The sequence below is a fragment of the Anopheles funestus genome, chromosome 2RL (genome assembly GCF_943734845.2).
Source record: "Anopheles funestus chromosome 2RL, idAnoFuneDA-416_04, whole genome shotgun sequence".
Taxonomy (NCBI): Eukaryota; Metazoa; Arthropoda; class Insecta; order Diptera; family Culicidae; genus Anopheles; species Anopheles funestus.
Genome location: NC_064598.1, coordinates 46,787,387 through 46,810,628, shown reverse-complemented (window position 1 = coordinate 46,810,628; position 23,242 = coordinate 46,787,387). Strand labels below are relative to the sequence as shown.

The 23,242-nt window shown below is 40.9% G+C and overlaps 1 protein-coding gene across 4 annotated transcripts in view; it reads right to left on the bottom strand.

Moving 5' to 3' along the window:
• Positions 1-23,242, bottom strand: part of LOC125765430 (uncharacterized) — a 124,849-nt gene that overhangs the window by 65,402 nt on the left and 36,205 nt on the right. Inside the window, exon 2 of one of the 4 annotated variants that reach the window (XM_049430590.1) lies at positions 5,180-5,393. The exons of 2 other annotated variants lie outside the window; for them this stretch is intronic. The gene's annotated coding sequence lies outside the window, so the exon portion shown is untranslated. Of the gene's footprint in view, positions 1-5,133; positions 5,152-5,179; positions 5,394-23,242 lie in introns of those variants that run through there. One more of the 4 variants, XM_049430591.1, reaches the window with a different exon arrangement.

Genomic DNA, 23,242 nt, shown 5'->3' with positions numbered 1-23,242 from the left:
CGGATCGCACAAAATGAAAAACAATTTTCATCATGAATAAATTCATAAATAAAATTTTAAATTTAAATTGAAGATTGAAGCCAGAACATTGCAAAACGGATGGGAGGAGTTCGTTGTTTCTTGTTTTTTTGCTGTCCAAGCATCGAGTACCTAGTGTGAGCAAAAAATGAAGTAAAATTCCTCCATATTTCATACCACCGTAGGAAGGAAAAATTTTAACACCAAAACAAAAGCATCGTCGGTGGTGCTTTAACAGCTTAGACGATGCGAGTAAGTGGTTGAAATTTTCCGACGAAAAAAAAAACACCTAAAGGATAAAACATAAAGTGCCTCTCCCGTTTTCTTTTCTGGGGCCACCATAAGGGAAAGAGTTGCACGTGTGAGGTAGATAATTTGCGATTACCTGGCAACCTTTCGAGGTGGAGCTTTTCTTCTTTCGCGTGTGTAAGGATTTATGGGTTCATGTTTTCGGCTTTGCATTACATATTCATGAAGGATCGTTTTGTTTGCCCAAAAATAAAAGTAATCTGCCCGGGTGTCATGTGAGTGATGGTTTTGTGGTTTGCTAATACCATTTGAAACACATAACAAAGTTTTAAAAACATACACACACACACGCACACACCATTTCACTGATTTTAGTTCTCCGGCACACTTAAAGATTGAATTAATTAATAGTAGAAATCCTTTCAGAATAGTGCGGTTTTTTCAATCAATGTTTTTAGAGAACATGTAAAACTTTCACTTCTCTATTGCAGTGTAAAAACCAAAAAAAAAAATAATAAAAAATGATTTTTTTTAAATTATATTTTAAAAAATTGTTAGCTATAGTGCAAATCAAAAACTTTTCTTGCCAAACTGCATATTAATTTATTAAACCAGTATCCAAAACATGAACAAATTTGTCCACGCGTTAAACATAACGCGTAAAATTTCATTCAAATTGCATTCAATTGCCCTGAAGCAATAGCAAAACCAAATTGAATAATATGCTTTCCCGTATGTTGAACTATGGAAAGTAATAAAAAAAGGGTTCCTAATGAAACAAACGGCGATGTGCAACTTTTCTGGGAAAATTTGATTTCCGGCTCGTGTCCATCACGATCGGAATTTATTCCGTCCAGAGCTTTTTCATTCTAAAAAATAAACGACACAAACGCACAAAAAGCAAATTTCAAACTGAACAAATGTAGAAAAAAGCATTCGCCAGCCGCGTTATATTTTGTACAATTCTAAATAATTTGACTAAAAACGGATTGGGAATGTTTCCTCCCGGCTAGCAACCGAATAGGAAACCCGATGCTGCATTATGAACGAACACGACACATTGAATCGATTCGAATGAACGAGAAACATTCTCGACACAGCGGGGGTGGGTAAAAACTTTTGGCAGCCAACCGGTTCCGTAACATTATCGAAGCGCAGCGCGAACTAAAGTGCGTTAAACTGCACACACACACACAAAAAAACCCACATTTTGTGTACAACGGAAGGGCCACAAATTTTTCCCAAACGAAACGACGTGCAGCTTCCATGACGTGCCAAGCGGACGGCTGTCGTTGTGATAGATGAATTAATTTAATTTTTTTGTTTTTCACTCTACACACCACACATTCGGGTGCATTTCACGCAAATTTATCCAACTGGATGGTAGGGTAATATTGTCACCAGTATTTCTCTTTTTTATTAAGGTCCTTTTCACCATACCGGAGGAACGGAAACGACATGGAACGTGAAGCAGAAGTGCTTTGTGCTAGGAAAAATGTTTAGAAACTGTGCACAGGTCGTAGCTTTGGGGCGGGTAACTCTCAACACGAACGAACCGCTTTGGGGAAGGTTTAATTGAAAGAGGTACAATAAATTGAAATGAATTTTCGGGAATATTGCTCTCTTGCAATGCTAAATTGCGTTCGTCGTCTAGTGTGGAACGATATAAAAAAACGCGAGTGAAATCTTGTTTTGTACATTCGGTGTGAAAAGTTACGTTTGTTCAACTGGTAAATGGTATTATTTTGTCCTTCCTTTTGTTCCATTGGTGGTTTGCAAAAGAGAGTTAGTGCATGTTTTCTTTTAACACAAAGGAATAACGCACAAAACAAGATTAATTTAAATTTATTTTATAACCATTTGAATGTGTCATAAGAATAAGTCTTCATACATCACGTGGTAGGTTGTTAAACTACGAATAAAATCTCAAAAAGATAAGACCGGTCTGAGTTAAAATCTCCACTGTTCCGTATCACAAACAGTATTAAATGTTATCCCAGCAAACAAATTTTGTAACGTTAAATGTGAATTTTAAAACCAATCGGAAGCAATTCGATTAAAACGTTTATGCTTTAATTAAAGTAATTCTCGCAAACTATTGTCTGCACCTGGTGCCGTTTTGTTTGAAGGATTAAAATTAATTGTAAATTCAAAGGAAATATACTCATGTCTAAATATGTATATAGTTTTCCCATAATTGCATTGCATGTGCGCTCATGTTAATTTTGTTCAATTTTGTAGTGCTTTCAATTCTAATGAAATCATGAAACGAATATTCCGCGCAAAATGATATTCAATTACGCCACGTAAAATAATTCCAATTTTCCTCATAAATTAATCAATATGTGTTCTGTTTTGTTATCGTATCGATTTCATACAAATTTATTCTAAACTGTTATTAATGTAATCTCTCCGCTGGTTCACACACTCTTATTTAGTTTTTTCACATTGAAATTTTCATGGACAACACACATACCTTTAACCTCAAGAGAGTGTTACTTTCAAACGACACACCTAGTCAACATTGTCATAACACTTTGCAACACCATTTCACTGCAAAATAAACAACACACCTTCCGTACGACGTTGACCCACCTCTAACGCAAAAAACGACCACTTCAGCTGGAAGCACTCGTCGAACATCTCGAACATCCTCCACTTGACCTGTGCTGGCACGGTGGGAAGCAATGGGAGCAACACATTCGATAACGTACGTTAGAGTGGACAGTGAAGACCATTTTTCCTCTTGAAAACGATTCAATAATCACGATGTACGATGGTCCCATTAGGTTTATGATATTTGGTCCCTCTATTCCATTAGCTTCCATTATCTCACCATTTGAATGCACCATTTCAAGAAATGCCAAAAATGGAGTTTCCTTTTTTAGCGACGATTTCATTCATATAATGTGTTTTCGGATATTTCCTTACTTAGACAATTTTGTAAAAACAACAGCATCTCATATATACAAGATACTTCGTACAAGAGAGTACTTGGCTGTCTATAATGAAATGTCTTCTGGTTAATACACTTCACTATAGAAGAGCACGAATCTTTTAATAGTAGCGTAAGAAACTTCCACCATGGCTTACAGCAGCAAAAACTTAAAGCCAACCCTTAAGACTACGAATAAACTATCCCCCCTTTTCGCCTTTTTGACCTTTTTGGATCATAATTTAAGAATTTTATCGCAATGTTATGAGAAATGCTTACACTTGGTGCATGAGCGCGATGCAAAACAAAGGCGACAGCGTGGTTGGTGTTAGCCCGTTGGTTGCAGCAAAACTGTAACTTCATCTGTCGATGGCACAACTTTCGGGGTGGCTGTAAAGTGCTTACACATTTCCAACCATTTGTATTAAACTGGGCCAAGAATTTGATAACAGTTGGGATCATAATAAACAGACGGAGGTATTCAATTTCAAAGCATTTTCTTTCACATCTAAAACGGAATGGTCAGCTTCCCCCCAAAGAGAACACGCTTTGTCTTTCTAATATTCTTCTTCAAATTCTTATTAGGGCTGGAGCTTGTTTAGTTCTGAGTTCTGATGAGTTCTTCAAGCACATTCCTTTCCCGGCGTGCATTACACCTCATCACAAACATCAAACGCGTCGGTGGAGTTGTGGATATCATTGTGAACTGCCAGAAATCATCAACGGAGCATGAAGAGTATTTGACCAGCTATTGGAAGGCTACCGAATACATTTCAAACTGTGTATACGTAATAGAAAAAAAACCCTACACTCATAGCAATAACACAAAAAGGCACACAACCCTCAAAAATATCTTTTACTCCTAATGAACATTTACCACTGCTCGTTTCGGTCCAGACATTCCCGTTTCAGCAATGTGACAATTTGCACGGTCAACAGTGCAAAACGGCAAGCATAGTCTTTTCATCCTTTTGGAAGCTGTGCTAGCGAAAGCGATACGCAGCTTTAAAATATGTCAATATTGTCCTGTCCGGGACCAACTCATACCTACGGGTTGGATGTACATTGGTAGGAGGGAGATTTTTTTTTTGGGAGGGGACATTAGTTTCACCTTGCTTTGAAGAACAGCTTGGAATGCGAGAAGGTCAACCGGTAAGCTTAAGAGTCATTCTACAAATAGACACACAAATTGGACTCTGGACAAATTTGACAAGCAACAAAGGACTTACTAAAACTGATGCAAAAATACACCACATTCTGTAGTACTGCGTAGAAACGATGATGATGACGACGATGATGTTAAAAATGCTTCAACTTCTTCACTCATTGACTCGCCGTTTTCGAGCTGCTCTAGTAAAGCTTCATCCACTACTCGTCAACCATCGACAACCATGGTAAAGAATTTCCCATGTCCAGAAGGGTCTATTTGTGTTTTTTTTTTATTTTTTGCATAGGTCATTGTTGTAGGAAAGGCTCATCTTAAAATGGGTAGCGTTTCGTCTCTAATCAAATCCATTCTAAAGACACGGTAACGAATTCTACCGAGCCAGAACCGGGTTCGAGAACGTTATGGTTGACTTGGGTAAAAAGTAGGCAACCAATGGAAGGAAAGGGGAAAGAACGATCGGGAAAAGCGTATCATATTTTTAAGCTGAGTTATTTTCCTCTTTTCAGTGGCCTGGTTTACACTTTTCCACTCACTGGAGCACGGCGTCTGTTGTGGATTTTTTTCTGTACTTCCTTTTTTTCATCCATTCTAGCGCCTTGTTGAAGAGCTGTACCGTCGAGTGGTCGCTCAAACACTTCACATTCTCGAGCACCGAAAAGGGACGTGACGTTAACAAGGAAAAGCCCAGGAAAAACTTTGAATGGTGAAGATAAACAACGGATGGAAAAAAAAACACACACACACACACGAACAGAAAACTCACAATGTCCCGACAGGCCGATGTGCCGATGTGTCTTCTCATGACGTACCATGAAGTGCCGATCGGACGGTCTGTCCGGGTATCCTGCTGTCAACGCTGCCGATTTCCGGTGTAGGGGCCGTGTATGTACCGAAAAGTGGGGCAAAACCCCATCCACTTAAGCAGCTCATTCACTCACCACATGTCTGTGCAAGTGGGAGCCTTTTTTGAGGTGGAAAGGGTCAAACGATGTCCTTCCGATTAGATCCATCTACGATAATTACCTGCAAACGAGTGAAAAGGAAAAAAATGAAAAGAAAAGAAGAGAGAAAAATCAGTTAGTTTTGTACGCCATTGAATGGAGCCGCCTTTCGATATGAAAGGAACAATATTTTTTCCGCAGCTTTCTGTGTGGCTTTGTTTATATATCTGTGTGTGTGTGTGTGTTTATTGTGAAAAATAGTCACGTCAGCACTCTGCTTTTGCCGATGGTTGCGACAGCAAAGCCAAACCTTGGCCAGCATAAGTGCATTAGCACGATGAAAGCATAATAAAAGGAAGGATGCTGCTTACACTAACGCGAACGAGCGGGGTTCAATGTCCTTTTGGCAGCATTGACTGTTAGGCTATTGGGCGACAAAAATGACAAACCCACGTATACAAAAACAAAACAAAAACAGCAGATAGAACGAGCGACTCAACTCATCATCAAAGTGACACAATTTGTCAGAACCGTGCACAGAACCGGCATTCATTTTATTTTTGTGTTTGCCTTGCTTCTGCAGAGACATCTTTCGGCCAAAGTTCCGGCAAGCACACAATCAATCAAGAAAGTTTCACGGAGCCTTTGAACCGTCATGGACCGTGGGGTGGGTCAGTGTCTTGTCTTTTGACATAATTTGATTCCTACCCTGGTGGGTAGGCAAAATTGTAAAAATATTGTTTATGAAAGCACGCACTGTTTATTCGACTCAAAGAGCCATTCTGGTCAAAGCGGATCAGCCGACGAACAAAACAGATTGGATGCAAACTGGCAGCTTTTGACTGATGAAATGCAAACGAACCAAAAAAAAATGTCGTAACGGCTTACATGTCCGTTAGTGGGAAAAAAATGCTGCCGTCCTGGGTTAGCTTTATTTAATTTAATTTAATACAATTTTCTTGATATTGTTTTTCATTCCTTCGCTCTTTGCTTTTGTTTTGTGGCTTGAAAAAAGTTTTTCAACTACTTAGCCCGGTTGCTGTCAGCTTCATACTGTTGGGAAAGTCTTGCACAACTACTACAACGCCATGTACATGTAAAACAGATTACAAGTTGTTCACTTTTTCCCCAATCAAACCGAAGACGTAGGCTAAAGTAATCCTTCGCTTCAAAATGTATCCGCGGAACGTATACTGACACTTGACAGTAAATAAACTACGCTGTCTGTCACAAGAGGTCCCGACAGGAGCAGGCCCCGGTGAGCAGTGATCGTGTTTGGGGCGTGCCGTGAAAATTGTCAACCATTCAAGGACGTTCGTGGCACAAATTTGTTCACGACGGTGAGGTAGCAAAGCAAAAGGAATTATCTTTTTCCTTTCTTTGTTCTGAAACTGGTAGACCTACGGTTTCTTTTCCATTCAGGGGTTATTTGAAAATCGTTTGTTACATCTTTCGCTTCAAACTAAAAAGTTTTTCGGATTTATTTTTGTGTTTTTAAAAGCTTGGAAAGAGCTTTTAAATAGAGCCAATGATTCGTAAGACAAACTTTGAGTAATGAGCATGGATTATAATTTTTTTTTATTCCATAACATTTGGTAAATGTTTAGAGAAACAGAGCATTACGATCCTCACGCTTCCTTGCTTGTATTGAAATCTGCTCCACTTTGTTAAGAATGTTCTTAAACAGAATTAACTGAAACAATAAGATGTCTATTGCTTTCGATATTTAGCTCCAGCGATGGATTTGACAAACGTCTATGGCTCATAATAAACAACGCCGTGCTGATCCCACCAGACACCCAACAATAGGTAGGAACCATGGATTTTCGGTTTTGATTGCATTTATCGTTGGATGTCTACCTCGCATGACTGTATTCTCTTAAGGCAATCAATATGGATTCACTTTCCATCTATATTTAGGTTAAATTTATTATTTGTCTTGAGCGCATAAGAATTAAAAATGTTTGGTATGATACTAGTTACTAACTAAGTTTCCTTATATATATGGATATGAAAGAAAATAACAATTAGAAGAATTTTTATTCTCTTTCTAAATTAACAAAATTGAGTTACTTACGTTGCTTTTCATGAACGCATATAATACACAAATTGAGTAAATTATAACCTAACTAAAAGCTGCTCTTTGCTACTAATGCAAGGTAACTATAAATATACCATCCTTCATGCGTATATTTTGAAACGAATGATTATCCACTCTCTTCGTATACTACAATTTTGGTTAATATGCTTCGATGTTGCCCTATCAATGTCAGTACAAAATAAAGTCCAATACATTGCCGAGAGTTCATCATTTCAATTCGCAATACTCAATTTATTTGCTTTGACATATCTTTTTCCCTTGATCTGTTCCATTTTAGATTTAATCAAAGCCGGAAAGATACCGACCCTTCCAGCCTCTCAACTAAATTAACCTTCCATCCCTCCAGAGAGTTGTTGCCATCCACAACCCATCCAACAACCTCAGGCTCAGATTTTGTCATCTTTCATAAGATAAGATAAATCAAACGAAATTTTCACAAGCACAATCCTTCGCCCTTTCCTTAAGGAAATGATTTCCATCCAAGTTCCAAGACGTCCTGCCGAAGTTCTTCCGAGATTGGACGGTATCGGGACGGTGCTCGGTTGCAGCTTAACAAACAAACAATCTACGCTCCGTTGCACTTGTGCACATTTCACGTTCTTCAGCGTCAGGCAGTGTGTTTGTGTTTGTTGTTGTTATACCTTCCACACCCGACAAAGCGCTCCAGCTATTTCGGGTTATTTATCGCTATTCATGCGCTCCAGATTTGTTTATATCCTTTTTGATGTATTTTATGCTCTCGAAGCTAGCCAGAAAGCAACCTATCGGGCCGGTCCGTTCGTTGGCTGGTGTTTTCTTTCGATGGCTCGAAGTTTTCTTTCGTCCTTTGAATTTGGTGCACATGTACATTCCTCACAGCAGGAACTATCCTCCTCAAACCCTTCAACAACATTTGGAAGCGCAAAAAAAACACACATACATACAGTGCTCCAATCTTGCAGCTATCGCTTTCTAGTGCAGCAGCGGTTCAGAATGGGGAAAATATTTAGATGCTGGAACGGCACCCGGTGGGATAATGTAGGTACCGTCGCAAGCAAACTTGATTGCTGCAGCCTGCCTGCATAATACCGGCGACAGAGCAATACACTTTGGGCAGATGGTAGCATGTAGAGAGCGAGAGAAGTAAAAAAATATAAATGTATAACTACACACATGAAAACGATTTAGTTCCCAGCGTAAGCTCGCAATTCGTTTGACGTTTGGATGGTTGGATGTTTGGCTGCTGGGACGGTTGGGGAAGGCCGGGAAGGCAGCGTATATTCCACACATTTTGCACCGATGTTACCTCATCCTGCCAGTGAAGGCGAAAGGCACGAAACATGCCAAAGTGAATGAATGCGACAGCTTGCACCCGGGAGGCAGCTTAATCTGCACGATATAGAGACAAGCTTCCATACGCCAAGCCGCCATTCAAAGGCAATCTCATTTTATCGCTTGACGTTCGTCGCAGTGCAACGGTGTTGGCATGGTTGCAGCGCATTTTGCGCAAAGAATTTTTATATTTATATTAAAATAAGAAAATTCAGTTTGGATTGAAACGCAAAATTGATCAATCAAGTGAGACAAGCGCGATCGTAAGAATATTACCATCGTTTTAACAAATGGATATTGAGATTTTTATCTCCTAGACTTTTTTCTTCCACAATTCCAAGATAAATGTGCCCATGGCCATTCATGACATGGCCGATTAGTGACAGTAAAGCATCTATCTTGTCGCATCATTTATTATCATAATAACAAGAGTTGCCTTTCATGCAGGCAGCAACAACAGCAGCAAAAAAACACACGTTTGCCAAGCGCATGATTATGCTTAGTGTTTGTCACCAACTCGTCAACCATCGACGGCAAGCACTCGTGAATGAATAGATCATAAATTTTTACATTTTGCACATCCTCGCGCTCGTGGGCTGCGTTGCTGCCCACGGCGAACTAAAGAACAATAGCCTGCGGTACGGCTTTCTTCGATGTGGAGTTTTCCTTTCACCCGAGAATGGAGCCGCGCCGATCGTAGCGCTGGAAAACACCAGCGGGAGCTCTCCTGCAAAATGTAACGTAACAGACGATAAACGTTTGGGGGCAACGCTCTCTGCCCGCGTGTCGGTCCGTGGAAGAGTGATGGCGATGATGGTGAACGATGATGCATCGACGGTGAACCGTTCCGATGCGACCGACTGCATCATGAGCAGCGTATGAAAACCGAAAGGAAGCCATTAATCATGCTAATTGTGTAAATTTGCTATTTACCAATAATTGCAAAGAATCGCACACTAACAAAAGCGAAACGAACGAAGGCCCTGAATCCATCCAGGGACGAAGATCAGTGTTTCTTTGTGCATGCTGACTGTGAACCACCGTTCGGTTCTCGTTGTTCGCATCTTCTTTCGCTCATCGTCGGTATGGAGGAGCTGGAGCTGGTTGGCCAGTAGATGCTATTTGCAGCCATAGCATACTCCTTGCAACCATTTCTCATCCCATTCCTCCATTCGCTTCGTTGCGTTTGGTGCTAACTAGATGGAAACTCAACGAAACGTGGTGATAAATGGAGCACGAAACAGGTAAACTGGTCCCATTCTGGCATCAAAAGCACCCTTTGGCATGGCTGTGGTGCAGCCGTGGAGCAATTGTTGGGTGAGCTCAAAACATGCCAACCGACTTCTGTAAGCCACAGAAAAAGGAAGGGAAGGAAAAACTCCTTTGGCAAACTACTTGCGTTCGCAAAAGCCAAAAAACGGCCCTTGGGTTAAGAGCAATGGAGCACATGGTGCCTCAAAGATGGAGATGTTTTCCCTCTGCAATTGCCGGAAGCTTCAATGCCACCTGGAATAACTCGTTGTACTCTCCCCCACCTTTTCCTTTTCTACTGGTGCAAATTTCCACTCGCCGGTTGAATCATCGATCGAACCATCGGACGAAACGGTTTGCATAGCTTCCCTCCATTCTTTGTATCCTTACGGCGTTGAACCCATTCGGGAAGGATCGTGCTCCTATTCCCTCACACCGGTCTCCTATTTGCCTTTATTTTCCATGCCCTGCTCGTATGCATAACAGTCGTAAGCGAACAATTCCACGGATCGCCGGAAGTCATAAATTGATATTCATTCCATGAAACAACGGACGGTTAAAAATAAATTTATCCTTCGCCGTTATTTTGCAATGCAACTCTTTCGAGGCTTTTTTTTATAATCCAATGTAGTACTGAAGGGTAAGTTTTTTTTGGTTTTCTTTATTTTTATTGTTTTTCATGTTAATGATATGGTTTTATTCATTTCCATCAAATATGTGCATACTTTGTATTATATTTCGAGCTGGTCATTTGTAAATTTACTATTTTCTAATAAAAGCTCTCTGCTTTGCAATTACGTAATAAAGTTATGCAAGATTTTTAAAACATACTAATAAAAGTGATTTTTTGAATATAATTATCTGTAAAAAAAATCCTAAATTATATTCAAATTTGTATAATGATTTCCGGACAATTTTAGTTCTTCCATTCTTTTACTGGATAAAATTTTCTCACATAAACTCCGAGATTTTTGGTTTAAAGATTCAAACTAAAAATATAACAACAAAGTCGTTTACAATGGCATTTATTGCATACAACTCGAAAAGCGACTCTATGTTCAGCTAACCAAAAGCCGCTTACTCAACGATATGTTGAAATTTACACTGTGGCAATTTAGCTTCGATGTCGGTACTTCATCGAAACGACCGGATGCATTTTGTGCATTCAGTGTGCATCCAACATCGATCCTATCGGCATGTTGCTGCATTGTTGTGTACCGTTGCCATTGCCTGAGCTGAGATTGTACCGGCAGTGTAGGCGAATGCAAAGACATCTTCGTCCAAGTCGTTACTTGCTCTTTCTTTGGTGCATATGCATTTATGGTAATCGATACATCCGCTGTTAATGCTAGTTGGAGGAAAGGAATCCACGGAAATGTGCGCCACAATGCACAAATCTTGCTAGCTCCTGCTAGCTTTTGTCTGTTTGTACAATGGGAAGTTTTCCCCGTGTGGTCACTGTTAAGATTGCAGAAGTGCAGAAGGGCGTGGGAAAATGAGAACATAAGCGGCTTAGCAAAAATGTTTCTAGCTTTACTGTTTAATTTCGGTACACGTGCCGGTTTTGAACAGTTCCTAATAATCATATGTAGTTTTTTAAGTCAAATATATTTACTTAAAAACTTATAAATCGTTACAGCTTATTATTTCATGCACATTATCTTTATGAAATTAACCAGTTTAAATATTTTCTAAACACAAATTAATCAAGATAAAACAAAATACACTATTTAAAATATATTCTGAAATTATTTTTAAAAAATGCGCTACATCTCTTTAAAATATTTTTTTTTAATTTCTTCAACACATTGTTAATTCCTTTTGAGCTGAATGCTTTGAAGAAAAATAAACAGCTTTCACTTCTTATCGGGAACATCTATCGTTGTAAGAAAAAGATTTTACTGCTCACATCACACGCCAGATTGAACCATTTTGAGTGGACAGAGAAAAAAAAACAAACCCTGTAACACCAGTAACATGGTGGCAAATAAAAATAAATCAGCTCAGCATTTAAACGATTCCGATTTCCACCTTTTCGCATGCTGATAAATGTAAACAGAATTTGTACATTTAACAAGCAGCCACGTTCCATCTGATAGTTTCCATCCAATTTGCTTTGGTTCGTCCATCGGAGAACTTTCCATCGCAAATAGTTGGGTGAAATTGGACGACCCAACAAGCAGTCACAATTTTCATGCATAAATTTGCAACACCTTTGCTTGGAAAGGAAGATACTGGACATACGGGTTTTAAGTTTTAAAGTGAAACTGCTAGATAGATCATCTTACCGTTCATCCTTCTGCCTGGGGTTCCATTATGGCATCATCTATTTTTGTTTTTCACAATTAAATTTACCATTTTCTTGCAAGAAACGCAGTCACTTCGACAGAGTTTCCCGAACACCAGCACCCAGTGCGCTCGCTAGTGGGCACGTACACTTGGGCTTTTGCTTTGCACCCGTTCCTTTTTTCCGGTCAGCCGATGGAACCGGGTAGTGTATTTTTGTTCGCGTAGAAGAAAGCAAGCTGACACAGCAAGGAGAAGAAAAACTTGGCAGACTGCCATTTGCACTGCAGGTGCAGTAGGATACAGTGGAATACTAATGGATCATTCCATTAGGAAGCGCAATGGGAAGGATGCTTTTCTTAGCTTTTTTTCTGTTCGGCTCGTACACTACACCCTCCATCAAGGTGGTCTTGTATTCTCTAGTTTGCATTTTTCCTACCGGTGACACTCAGGATGGTTGGTTTGCCGGTACCAAAAAAAAACACCCGTACGATGTGGGAATAAGCATGGAATAAACGAGTGGAATTGGATCTTCGGCTACGGCGGGTGGTACAAGAAAAAGGCGTAAGTTTGATCGTCAATCGTTAACCATTCGTACGGCAGAAACAAAAAGCTCTCACTTCAAACGATGTTCTTTTCCATCGTGTGATCAAGCAAAGTCCTTGTATTTTGGAAAGTTTTTTTCTACTCTCCCGGTAGGCGAAGCTAGTGCTACATGATAAAACCCTTATAACTCGTTGTTTCTGTGTGCTTCATCTTTGCATCTGGCGATGTTCAGGGGAAATGGAGAACAACATAGCAGAACCAGAAAATCGCGTACCCCTTTTATTACGAGCGTATATTTCTTTTTCTTATTTTCATTACGAGATGAACCCCCAAAAACAATGCCACGTTTTTTTCTTTTTCTTTTTCTCGCCCTAGCAGGTGAGGCCAGAAAAAGTCAACCCGTCACGTTTTCCGACCACCCAACCGGAACAGGAAAAGATAGTGAGTTGATAAAAACCAGCTGGCCCATCGGCAACAGACCAAAGCAGCGTCTGTTTTGCAATGGAAAACTCGTAAACAAGAAACGCCTTCGTCCCGGTAAGGATTGTATCCCTTCGCCGGGGTAGACACCGACACCGAGCAGGTGGTACACGATTGGAAAGCAATTTTCACCGGGTTCATCCACGCTAGAACCTTTGGCAAAACGTTGAGCTCGGATGGTATGACTTCCTATCAGGCCATCCTCTTTTTCCACCATTCGATCGTTGACAGCCAGCGTGGAAGGTTTAGTGCCTTTCCCGCATTCTACAAATCAAGGGATGAGTGCTTTGCCAATGTCCTTCTGCTGCTTCAACATCGACGATCACCTTTATGTTGGGTTCTAAAAGGGGAAAAAAAGGAAACATGGTTTTCCCAGACACAGCCAGGAATTCACCAAAGCGTTCCATTTTTCGCCTGGACGTCATCCGCTTCATCGGGCCCGAACTAATGTCCTCTTGCTGAATGAACGTGCGGGAAAGGCAGGTTCGTTTTTGACCTGTGGCATACAACAACTTCAAAAAATACAGCTCCAGTTCGAATGGGTAAAGTTATGCACGAGCACACGAGGACAGTTGACATGAATAAAACACATACACGCTGTACGCTAGGTTTTCTGGGACTTTTTGCTGTTGTTCAATAATGGCCCCGGGATCGTTTGTGGGGAAAGAAAATCATTTGTTGTTGTTGTTTTTTTCCTTGGAATTATAATCTATCAGATGGGACTAAAAGCCACCCCAGGATATGGATGAGAGCCGAAGATTAATAAACAGTTCTTAGAATACGATCAAATCAACCATCCTGTCAACTACAAAATGAAACCGGTTTAGAGTTTTCACAGTGAAGGGTTTGAAAAAGAAGTTACGTTTAAATTTATACAACATTTCATGTGTTTTTGGGAGCTGTTTAGAAGTTGTTGAAAATATATTTGATTTTCAAGATATTTTAATTAACATTGTATTGCGCTTAGTTGCCAAAATAAGTTCATTTCATTCAATAATCACATTTCTACAATCAGCTTTGATGCGGTCTATTGAATGCATATGAGCATGCTAGGTTCAATTAATTATTCAACAATGGAAGCTGCGAAGGCACTGCAAGGTACTATCTGTCAATTTTTCATATTAATTTGGCATCTAACTGTGACATATTCATGCCATTCACTACTTCGGACAATCCCCTGCTGTTTGGCTGAAAAGGCCAACAAACTCATCCGAAGTACACGTGTTTGCAGACCTTAATGGAGAACGTAGGGAATGTTTGTCGGACATTTTTTTTTTGCCATCCCAACATAGCGCTGGTGCGATATTCAATCTTCAAACAGTCTATGTCACATGTGCTTGTGCCTTTGAAGTTATGCAGCAATACTGCGGACAAGGGCTCGAGCTTCAGTACATTGGAATGCAGGAGAACTGACAAGCCTATCGCTTGCGACTAGACAAACATTAGCTTGTGTCTTGTTGCCAATGCTTTTCTTAATAATGTGCATCCCCTAAAGCGGTGTCTAGTAAGTGAAGGCTACATGTGTATGTGTTTATTCATGGAATGGAAGTCTAACATTTCCCTAGAGACGTATCATATCGATGACTACTACTGTACATCCCGATATTGAAGATCTCTCGTAGTAGACGAGTCGAACCATTAGAAGTTTCCTTACTTTACGAATGAATATTCAAGCAGGTTGCTTTAATATTTCACTGATTTCAACGCAATAATAAAAATGCTTATGACGGCCAAATGAAATTGCAATGCCTCTGGACACGCAGTCGGCGTGCAGAGAGAGAGAATCTCGCTAGATCTCCGTACAACAAGATCAACACGAATACAAACATACTCCTGCACAGGATACAACCGCTCAAGTAGATGAAATTTTATTACGCAATTCCGACCGCTCCCATCCGGCAGCGGAAAACTACGGCTTGTTGTCCACGGCAGCACGGCTTCGCCACGTTAAACCTGAAGGCAGACAGGTTATTATTTGCCCACCGCTGCAACACCACCAGGGAAGATGGTTTTTGCACTCACCGGGGCAAATAAATTAAATTTCAACCCATCAGTCGTTTCCCCGTTGCTCTCGGTCGCCCATTCCAGCTGCACTGCACTGGGATGTCTTTAGTGTTGCACTGTTGCATCCATCCGGCAGTAGGATGGGACAGTGGGCATCCTCGGTACAGTCGGTGGATCGTTCCACAGCACAATCATCATCCCAATCTGGATGAATCGTCATGGTGGAATTTGCACCTGAAGCTACTCAGTACAACCACAGCACCACGCCATCCTGTAAGTGACAGGAAGCGAACGAAAAAAAAAAACTCATAGCTCCTGCACATAACCTTACACAGAGTGAATTGGCTAGACCGCGTGTGCACGCAACAGCAAACTGCGCCCGAAAACGCGCCTCCTGACGGGATGTCAGAGCAAGTGAAAGATTTATGAATAAGTAATTCCATTCATCATCTGCGGATGGGATTTTGGCGAACTGTAGTTTGTAACACTGTTGCGATGGAGGTATGGATGGAGGATATGAACTGTTACTTTTACGTCGTCCAGTTACCGTGGCCCTTGCTGCATCTTCATCCATAAGTATGTCCGTGAATAGTGCATATGTCTGTGATGGAATGATCTGCGGTCACATTAAATGAGGAAACTGTGAGAATCCTTTGGTAATGGTGAATGGTAAAACAACTCACTCGACGATACGACTGGGACTGGGTGATGATTCGTACGGTCAGCTCGGTAAAGGTTCGTAATAGGAGTGCCTGAGTAATGGTAGCTGTGTTATATACACATCATGAGTTATGAATGCCACCTGGAATGTGCTTTTTCGGAGATATCATAAAGAATAATTCAACATTCATCAATTGTGCGTCCGGTTGTACATTTTTTTTTCTGCTGGAAGCTCCAAAAGACTACCAGTTTTTTTGGTGTAAAATCCCAAACAATATCATTCATAACCGTGAGACTTGCGTCAAGATAATCACAAAGATGATTAAAATGGTTTTAGAGATTTAATTACAAACAGCCTTGTTAGCCCAACTTTAAACGTACACCAAATCCATCATCAATGATAATAATCGACACCAAGAGTCAACGTGTAGACGATTGTCAACAAACAATGATTAAGCGCCAAAGAGATTCGAGTCATGTCCCACGCATACAAAAAGGTGCCAGGAACGAATACGAACCATCGCAATGCATCTACACGGATAGTTTTCAAATTCAAACGGTAGCAAACGAAAGTGAAAACAAAACACATAATCGCAAAAACCAACCAACGAGCACTTGGTGTCTTAGTAGTAGCTTAGGTCAAGTGTCAGATGTAACCGATCGCACGAACGGTTTGACAGCTTAGTGTGCTCGCAAACGTAAGCAACGTCTAGTGGTAAATTCTCACAATTGTTTTCACTCGTTGATGCTGCTGTTTCTTCTCCCTTGCGTGAAGATTTTTGTTTTTATTTCGGTTGATTTGCTTGAAAAGACAGTGGGTCAGCCATTTCGGAAACTGGTTGCTATTGTGGTGGTTTCACATTCCAATGCTTGTTACATGCGTGTTCGAGACGGTTATTATCTAACACGCAGAAACATGATGTATTATGTATTTGTTGTATTTTCTTTGTCCAATATTCCGCAAACAAATGGAATTGCTAAGCGCTTGAATCAAACAATCCCATCGGAAAAGGAGCGGATTCCATCCTTCCCGACATCGTTCGTTTCTTCTTACCGAGATGCTGAAACAGAAGCTCATTTGTTCGACGAAAGGATTAGAACCAGCTACGTTACATCGAAAACATTCACGTACAAATGTTCCCAATCAAAGACACGGCACTGGTACTAGCGTTCGTTCCGGCAACCACATCAGCCAGCGTCTTAGACGTACAATTTATCTCCGAAATACTTCCCGCCCGTAGCGCATTGACATTAAACAGCATGTTCATAAATTATGCACAACAGCAACGAAAACATTGTAACGTTCAATCAAGTACCGATTCCCAATCGAACCGGCCTCGACATCCCATGACCACCACCGAACTACTTGTTCCTCTCCGGTGGTTCATTCCTAGCAGCCCAGCTGCTATTGTTGCACGCTCGTTCGCTTCGGTTTCGTTGACTTGTTCCTTTTCAAATTACATACTCCCGGTAGAGTGGTACTTTACTGCATGTTCTAAGGACATGCCGGCCAGCCGTACTTTCCCGCTTTCCATTCCTGGAGCGGGATTTTCAACTCCTGTTCCTAAGAAATACTAGCGAAACAAGCATTTCGATCAACCAATGTGGCCTCGCTTAAGGACCTTCCTCACAATGTGAGTACGAATGCTTTTGTCTGGAGGCACATACTCGTCACATGTGCACACTTTACCGCCACCAACCACGGGCTGCTCTCCTTACCTGCTTCGTTTAGCCGTACAACTGGGACACAAAAACTACCGATCGTAATCAATAAATTTGTATAAATTATTCCACTTCCGTGAGTTTCCGTTCCGGATAAGGCGTTCGTGCCTCGCTTAGGGGAGACCGTTGGAGCAATTGTTCGGCTTGGTGACGGTTTTTAGGTTTGAAATGTTTCCCCTGAGGTCACAAAAACTTCTTCAAACCCTCAAACCAAGAAGACTTCCGATCGGTACTAGACTAAACGGTTCTTCCGGGATTGTGTGCCTTGGGTAGGATGATAGGAAATCCAGGAACCTGGATGGGACACGGTTGAGCCGATGTGAGGCATAGATAAAGAAAAAGTGAACCGTAAAGCTGGAATACAAAACGCTCCAGCCGAATGTCCGGGAGTTGGGAAGTTGAAGGCATATTTTCCTATCGCCGTCCAATCGTTTGACGGCAACCATCAGACGATGGGTTCACAAGTACCTAAATGCCGTTGCCCACGCTCGCCACGCGGTTAAACCGACGGGCACGTTCAAGTTTGAAGACGTCCTTACAGCCGTACGGTGATGCATATCATCGTGAGGCAAAAAAAAACGAAAAAAAAGGATTTGTTATAGCCTTTCCAGACCTTTCCTCTGGTTGCAGTAAACGAATTGGCCATATACTATGCATCTTACGGGAAGAAATGTTACCGTTTATGTTTGGCACACTCCCGCACATTTTTTTCCCAATTCCCTACCGATCGCCCACCTTTCCCTCAAAACGTTCAGCAAACACATCGATCTTGCACAGCGATCGAACGACAAGAATTTGAGCACTCGACTCGGGGAAAGGGAGCCACTCTTAAGATAGCCATTTTTTTTCTCTTAGCCTTATTTCCACTCGTTCCATCCCTGTTGATAAAGGAATGGGGAAACGATTCCTGATTGTGACAGACTATTTTCGTTCCAAAGCTCCCGTAACTTCGTCGGTGCCTTCCATCCCGTCCGGTCTACGATTCGTTCCGATTGAACAGTTTCCAACATTTATTTTTCCCGCTTTCCTGCGTATGTTTCTCCTGTACCTTATACCATACGCCCAAATATAGGAAATATTATGCCGAAACCAAAAGGGAACAAAAATACGCTCTGAACAAACTGTTCCTCAAAATAACAACAAAAATGCAAAAGAACATTCCTTCGCACGAACCCGCTCAATCACAAGACAAGAAGCGGCCAAAAATCGTGACGTTCTCCGCACGGTGGCAGCTGACGCGAAGATGCAAAACCAGAAACCCACCGGAGCGTAAAATTGAACCTTCGAATTTTGTTTTCTTTTCCACCATCATTGCCGTCATCGGCCGGCACCTGTGGGAAAGCCAAATGAAGGGTGTAGACGAAGATGGAAAGCACATCACAGAGCGTGATAAATTTGCATCATGAATTGGCAGCCGTCTCCCTGGCCATGATCCCAGCATCATGATTTGTTGCGCTAAGGGAATTGACTGTTGGAAAAAGCACGGACACGGCTGAACAGGAAAATCTGATTTTCCAAACACAAACGATCGACGCCTATACCTCCCCACGTGTTTTACTGCAAGCCTTTTGACTAAATCGAAAATTACCTACACCCATAATTCAATTCCTGGGCCGCCAGAAAACGACAAACGGATAGGCATTGATAGCGAGAGAGCTTTTTGCTGGGGTGAGATGCGAAAAACGGATAGAAAAATGTCTAAACAAATCCTACACAATCCTTTCCCGTTTCCCAAACGGACACTCTCGCTCAAGCTTTACCGTTTCGGGTGAAACACGATTTCGAAGTGGTTGAATGCGTTTTTCTCCATTTATCCCATTCATTATCGGTGTGTAGCGTAAGCGCAACGGCTTGGGGGTGGAATTTTCCTCTTTAGATTATCCTTTCCTTCCTTTCCTTTTTTTCTTGCTCTATCGATGTGGAAAACTTTCAATCGAATACAATCGAAAGGATAGTTGAAACAAGAAACCATAACGTACCTTGTGAATGAAATGCCTACAGAAAACGGAAAGGAAGCCGAACCGACTCCGGATATGCTCATTTCGTATTCCATTCAGGGGTGGGAGCACAAATGGAAAGCCGTGATTATAGTTTATGCTAATCCTTGCTTTCCGTACCCCGTTTTTTCTGTATCGGTTCGATTTTCTTTCCCCTTTTTGGCAAGCATTCCCAACGATGAAGAACTTTCACAATGCGAAAGAAAATGGTTATCCGTGTATTGAAGATTTTCACCCCAAAAAAAGGTAAATTGTGACTCTCCTTGCAAGTTCATACAACGCGCCTAGTAAAGAGTTACAAGGCTGCAGAAGAAAAAGCTTTCATGCGCATTGCTGGCCGTTGAGTGAAGGAACCCGCACAGTGTTATCATGCAAAAACACATAAAAGAAAAACGAAACCATTACTACTCACGACAAATTTGTGACTTTCCCGGCAGTAAAGTGTTCCTTTCTTTGAGGCATCAAACAAAAAAAAGTCGTCACTAATAAGATACGATCGAGCGGTACCGGGAAATGCGTTTAAATGCTGATGTACAGATTGTCGTGAAGCGATAAGCTACAGTAAAATCAATGTACTGTAAAAGGACAACATAAGCCCGACCCCGGGCTGTGTATCGGTACCAGGCGAAGGACACTTTGTTGATGTGGCGCCCTTTTTGGATAGGAGAAAAGATTGCACCAAACGAATCCTTCCACCAATTCGTTAAACTTAATTTATGCTTCATTGTTTTCCCCATTGACTATAGTAAGGATTTTGTTAGTTGCGATAAATTTTAGAAGAAGAAGAAAATGTTTACTTTTTGTATAAATGTTTAAATTACATATTTAAACACTAATTTCAATGAAATCTTAATTAAAAATTATAATACCGTTCTTAACAAGCAAAAAAAATCCATAAAATATGATTCATTATTCTCGTAATGAATGTTCCATGTGTTACATGTTATCAACTCTAATTAACTATAATTCAATGACTAATTGGATTGCAGTGTACATTGCCTTAATCGTTGAATTTATTTTCCATTTGTAAAAGTAAATATGTTTCAGTTAATCACACCATGAAATGTGTCGATAAACGAAAGCTCACTACAAATTAATTGAGCAACAGCAAACTCATCCACGTTTAATCCAATTACAACAAAAAATGACTTCACCAAAAATAGTCAACAATAAATAAAAACATAACCATAAACATTATTCATCAATCAGTTTCGAATCATTTATCGCTACTAGCAAAAATAGGGAAAAAGAAATGCAAAAGCATGAAAATAAAAGTCGAAAAATTCTCGTCATATATCGTTGATTTCGACTCACTCACTGTCACTCAACTGATGTCATATTGATTTCTGCCATTTTGTTTCACGCTATACTTCATGTGGGCCAAACTGTTACCATCAACATTTCAGTTCATTAACCCCCGCCTTTCATGTTTACAGCACAATTCAGGCTCTTGAAGGAAAAGTAATGAAAATAGCGACAGTCATGATCATAATGAAAAGTAGCCTACGGACCATGGTGGCGATATGATTGAATTAAATTCATACACAGCGTACCGAACCGATCCACACATTCTGCAAAAACATTCTACTTCATTGCGCTTCTAGGTTCGCTACGGCTTTGCTTCAAAGGTTATTATGAATTTAATGTTGTTTTCCACCGGACTAGCGTCTCGTAGTAGAGGTGTATCAGCTTCGTACACGGTGTGCCTAAAACCGTTGTCCACGCGTTCATAGCATGTTTGTATTTAAATAATTTTCATTTCGAACAAACTTCAGGGCCCAACAAAACAATCGCTTGCTTCTTCACATTTCCTTCAAGGTTGAAAGTATGGGAAAGTGAGTGGGGGTGGGGTAGTGTTGTTTTTCACGGCCCCAGTTCCATACCAGCATTCCATTTATTTTCTTTTCTTTTTTTTTGTTTATCCATTTGTTTCATTTATCCCTCTTCCCATACACATGAACTAAGGCGAAAATTCGGCGAAACGGAAACGAACGCGTTTGATGTGAAAGTTTTTCTTTTGGGCGATTTTCCAAACCGACAAACCCAGAGTGGTGCTTTGCTTTGAAAGATGTTTGTTTTTCTTACTTGTTCTTCTTTTCTTGTAAAGCTGGTTTCATACTAAAAACGATAATGTGTACATTTTCTAGTTTCTTTTTTATGTCTCTTTCAATAATTTGAGAGCCGGCAAATATCCTTGATGTGAGCCGGATAAAGCCAAAAGCAAGCTGAACAACAAACCTTACAAACAAACACACACACGCATACGCAGGAAAATGTTTCCCAATGTGTAAGGTTCTTGATTTACTCTCAACGAAAGGCACTAAGGGAACCTCCACCTAACCCAGTAACATCCGCCCCAAAAGGCGACCATCGACATAACAGCAGGAAGCCCACATAAAGATGGAATCGAAGGAAAGTAAAAAAACAAAAGTACGCAAACTTTTTCCTTCTCCGTCAACACACTATGAATAAATATAAATTTTAACAGCTTTCATAGCATTCAAAACTGAAATAGTCGTAAGAAAAGTTTGCCAACGCAGCCAACACTCACATACGCGCCAGTATACACTTTTGTGTTGAAATTATTCGAACAGCTCGTACCATCTATCGCATGCTGTCGAATGGTGGCACAGTGAACAGTTGCAGTTCGTGTTCGTGGAGGATAACGAATAAAAAAAATACTCACAAAAACTAAACTCCAAACCCACGGGACGGGAAACTCAGGGCAAAAAAACCCCTATTACCAATACACAAACACATTCAGTGCTGTGAAAAGAGGAGTTCATTTTGGGAGGTACCGACGAAAGGAAAACTTTGCCCCGTTAGACTCTTCCGACCGCGTTGTCTGAAACCTGTGTCTACCTCCGGAACACCGGAAGGATCGGTAAAGTGTTCATAAAAAAGTTGGTCAAACCCATTACTAACACCCATCAGCCTGGACTTCCGGTCCAAACGAAGGAAACGGATGCTTGCCCGAAAGAATGAACCAAACAAGAGGAAGAAAAAAAAACGCACACACAACTCAAAACGAGGATCAAAAACCCTGAAAAGGAAATGCTTGATACAACATACCGGACCTTACACAAAAACGCTCGAAGCTGAACCTCGAAGTAACATGCACCTTAGCAGAAAGGAACCTTCCGAACAACTGGCAGGCCATTATCGTTCGGTTCGGTGGGGAAGAAAAAAGCACCCATAAGTGCACTATAGCTGGTCCACACAAAAAAGGAAAACCATTCGCTTTTCTTCACACAGACACATATAAGAAACGGGAAGACGAAGCGTATGAAAAAGTTTCCAATAGTACTACAGCTTTCCGCTGTTCTTGTCCCCGACGAATCAATCCAAAATGTTACGGAAATGATCTTCTGCCAGGGAATAGCAACAAACGATAAGGATGTGCTGGACACATGCCGGCATGGACGTTAGTGCTGGGCTAGCTCGTAACGACATGCAAATGATCGTCGTTAAAAAAAGGGAACCACCATGATAGGAAGCGGAACCAGCTCGACAAGTTGTAACTCTTTTTCATTTCTTTTCCTTCTGCACTTCCACCTTCGCGACACGAATGTT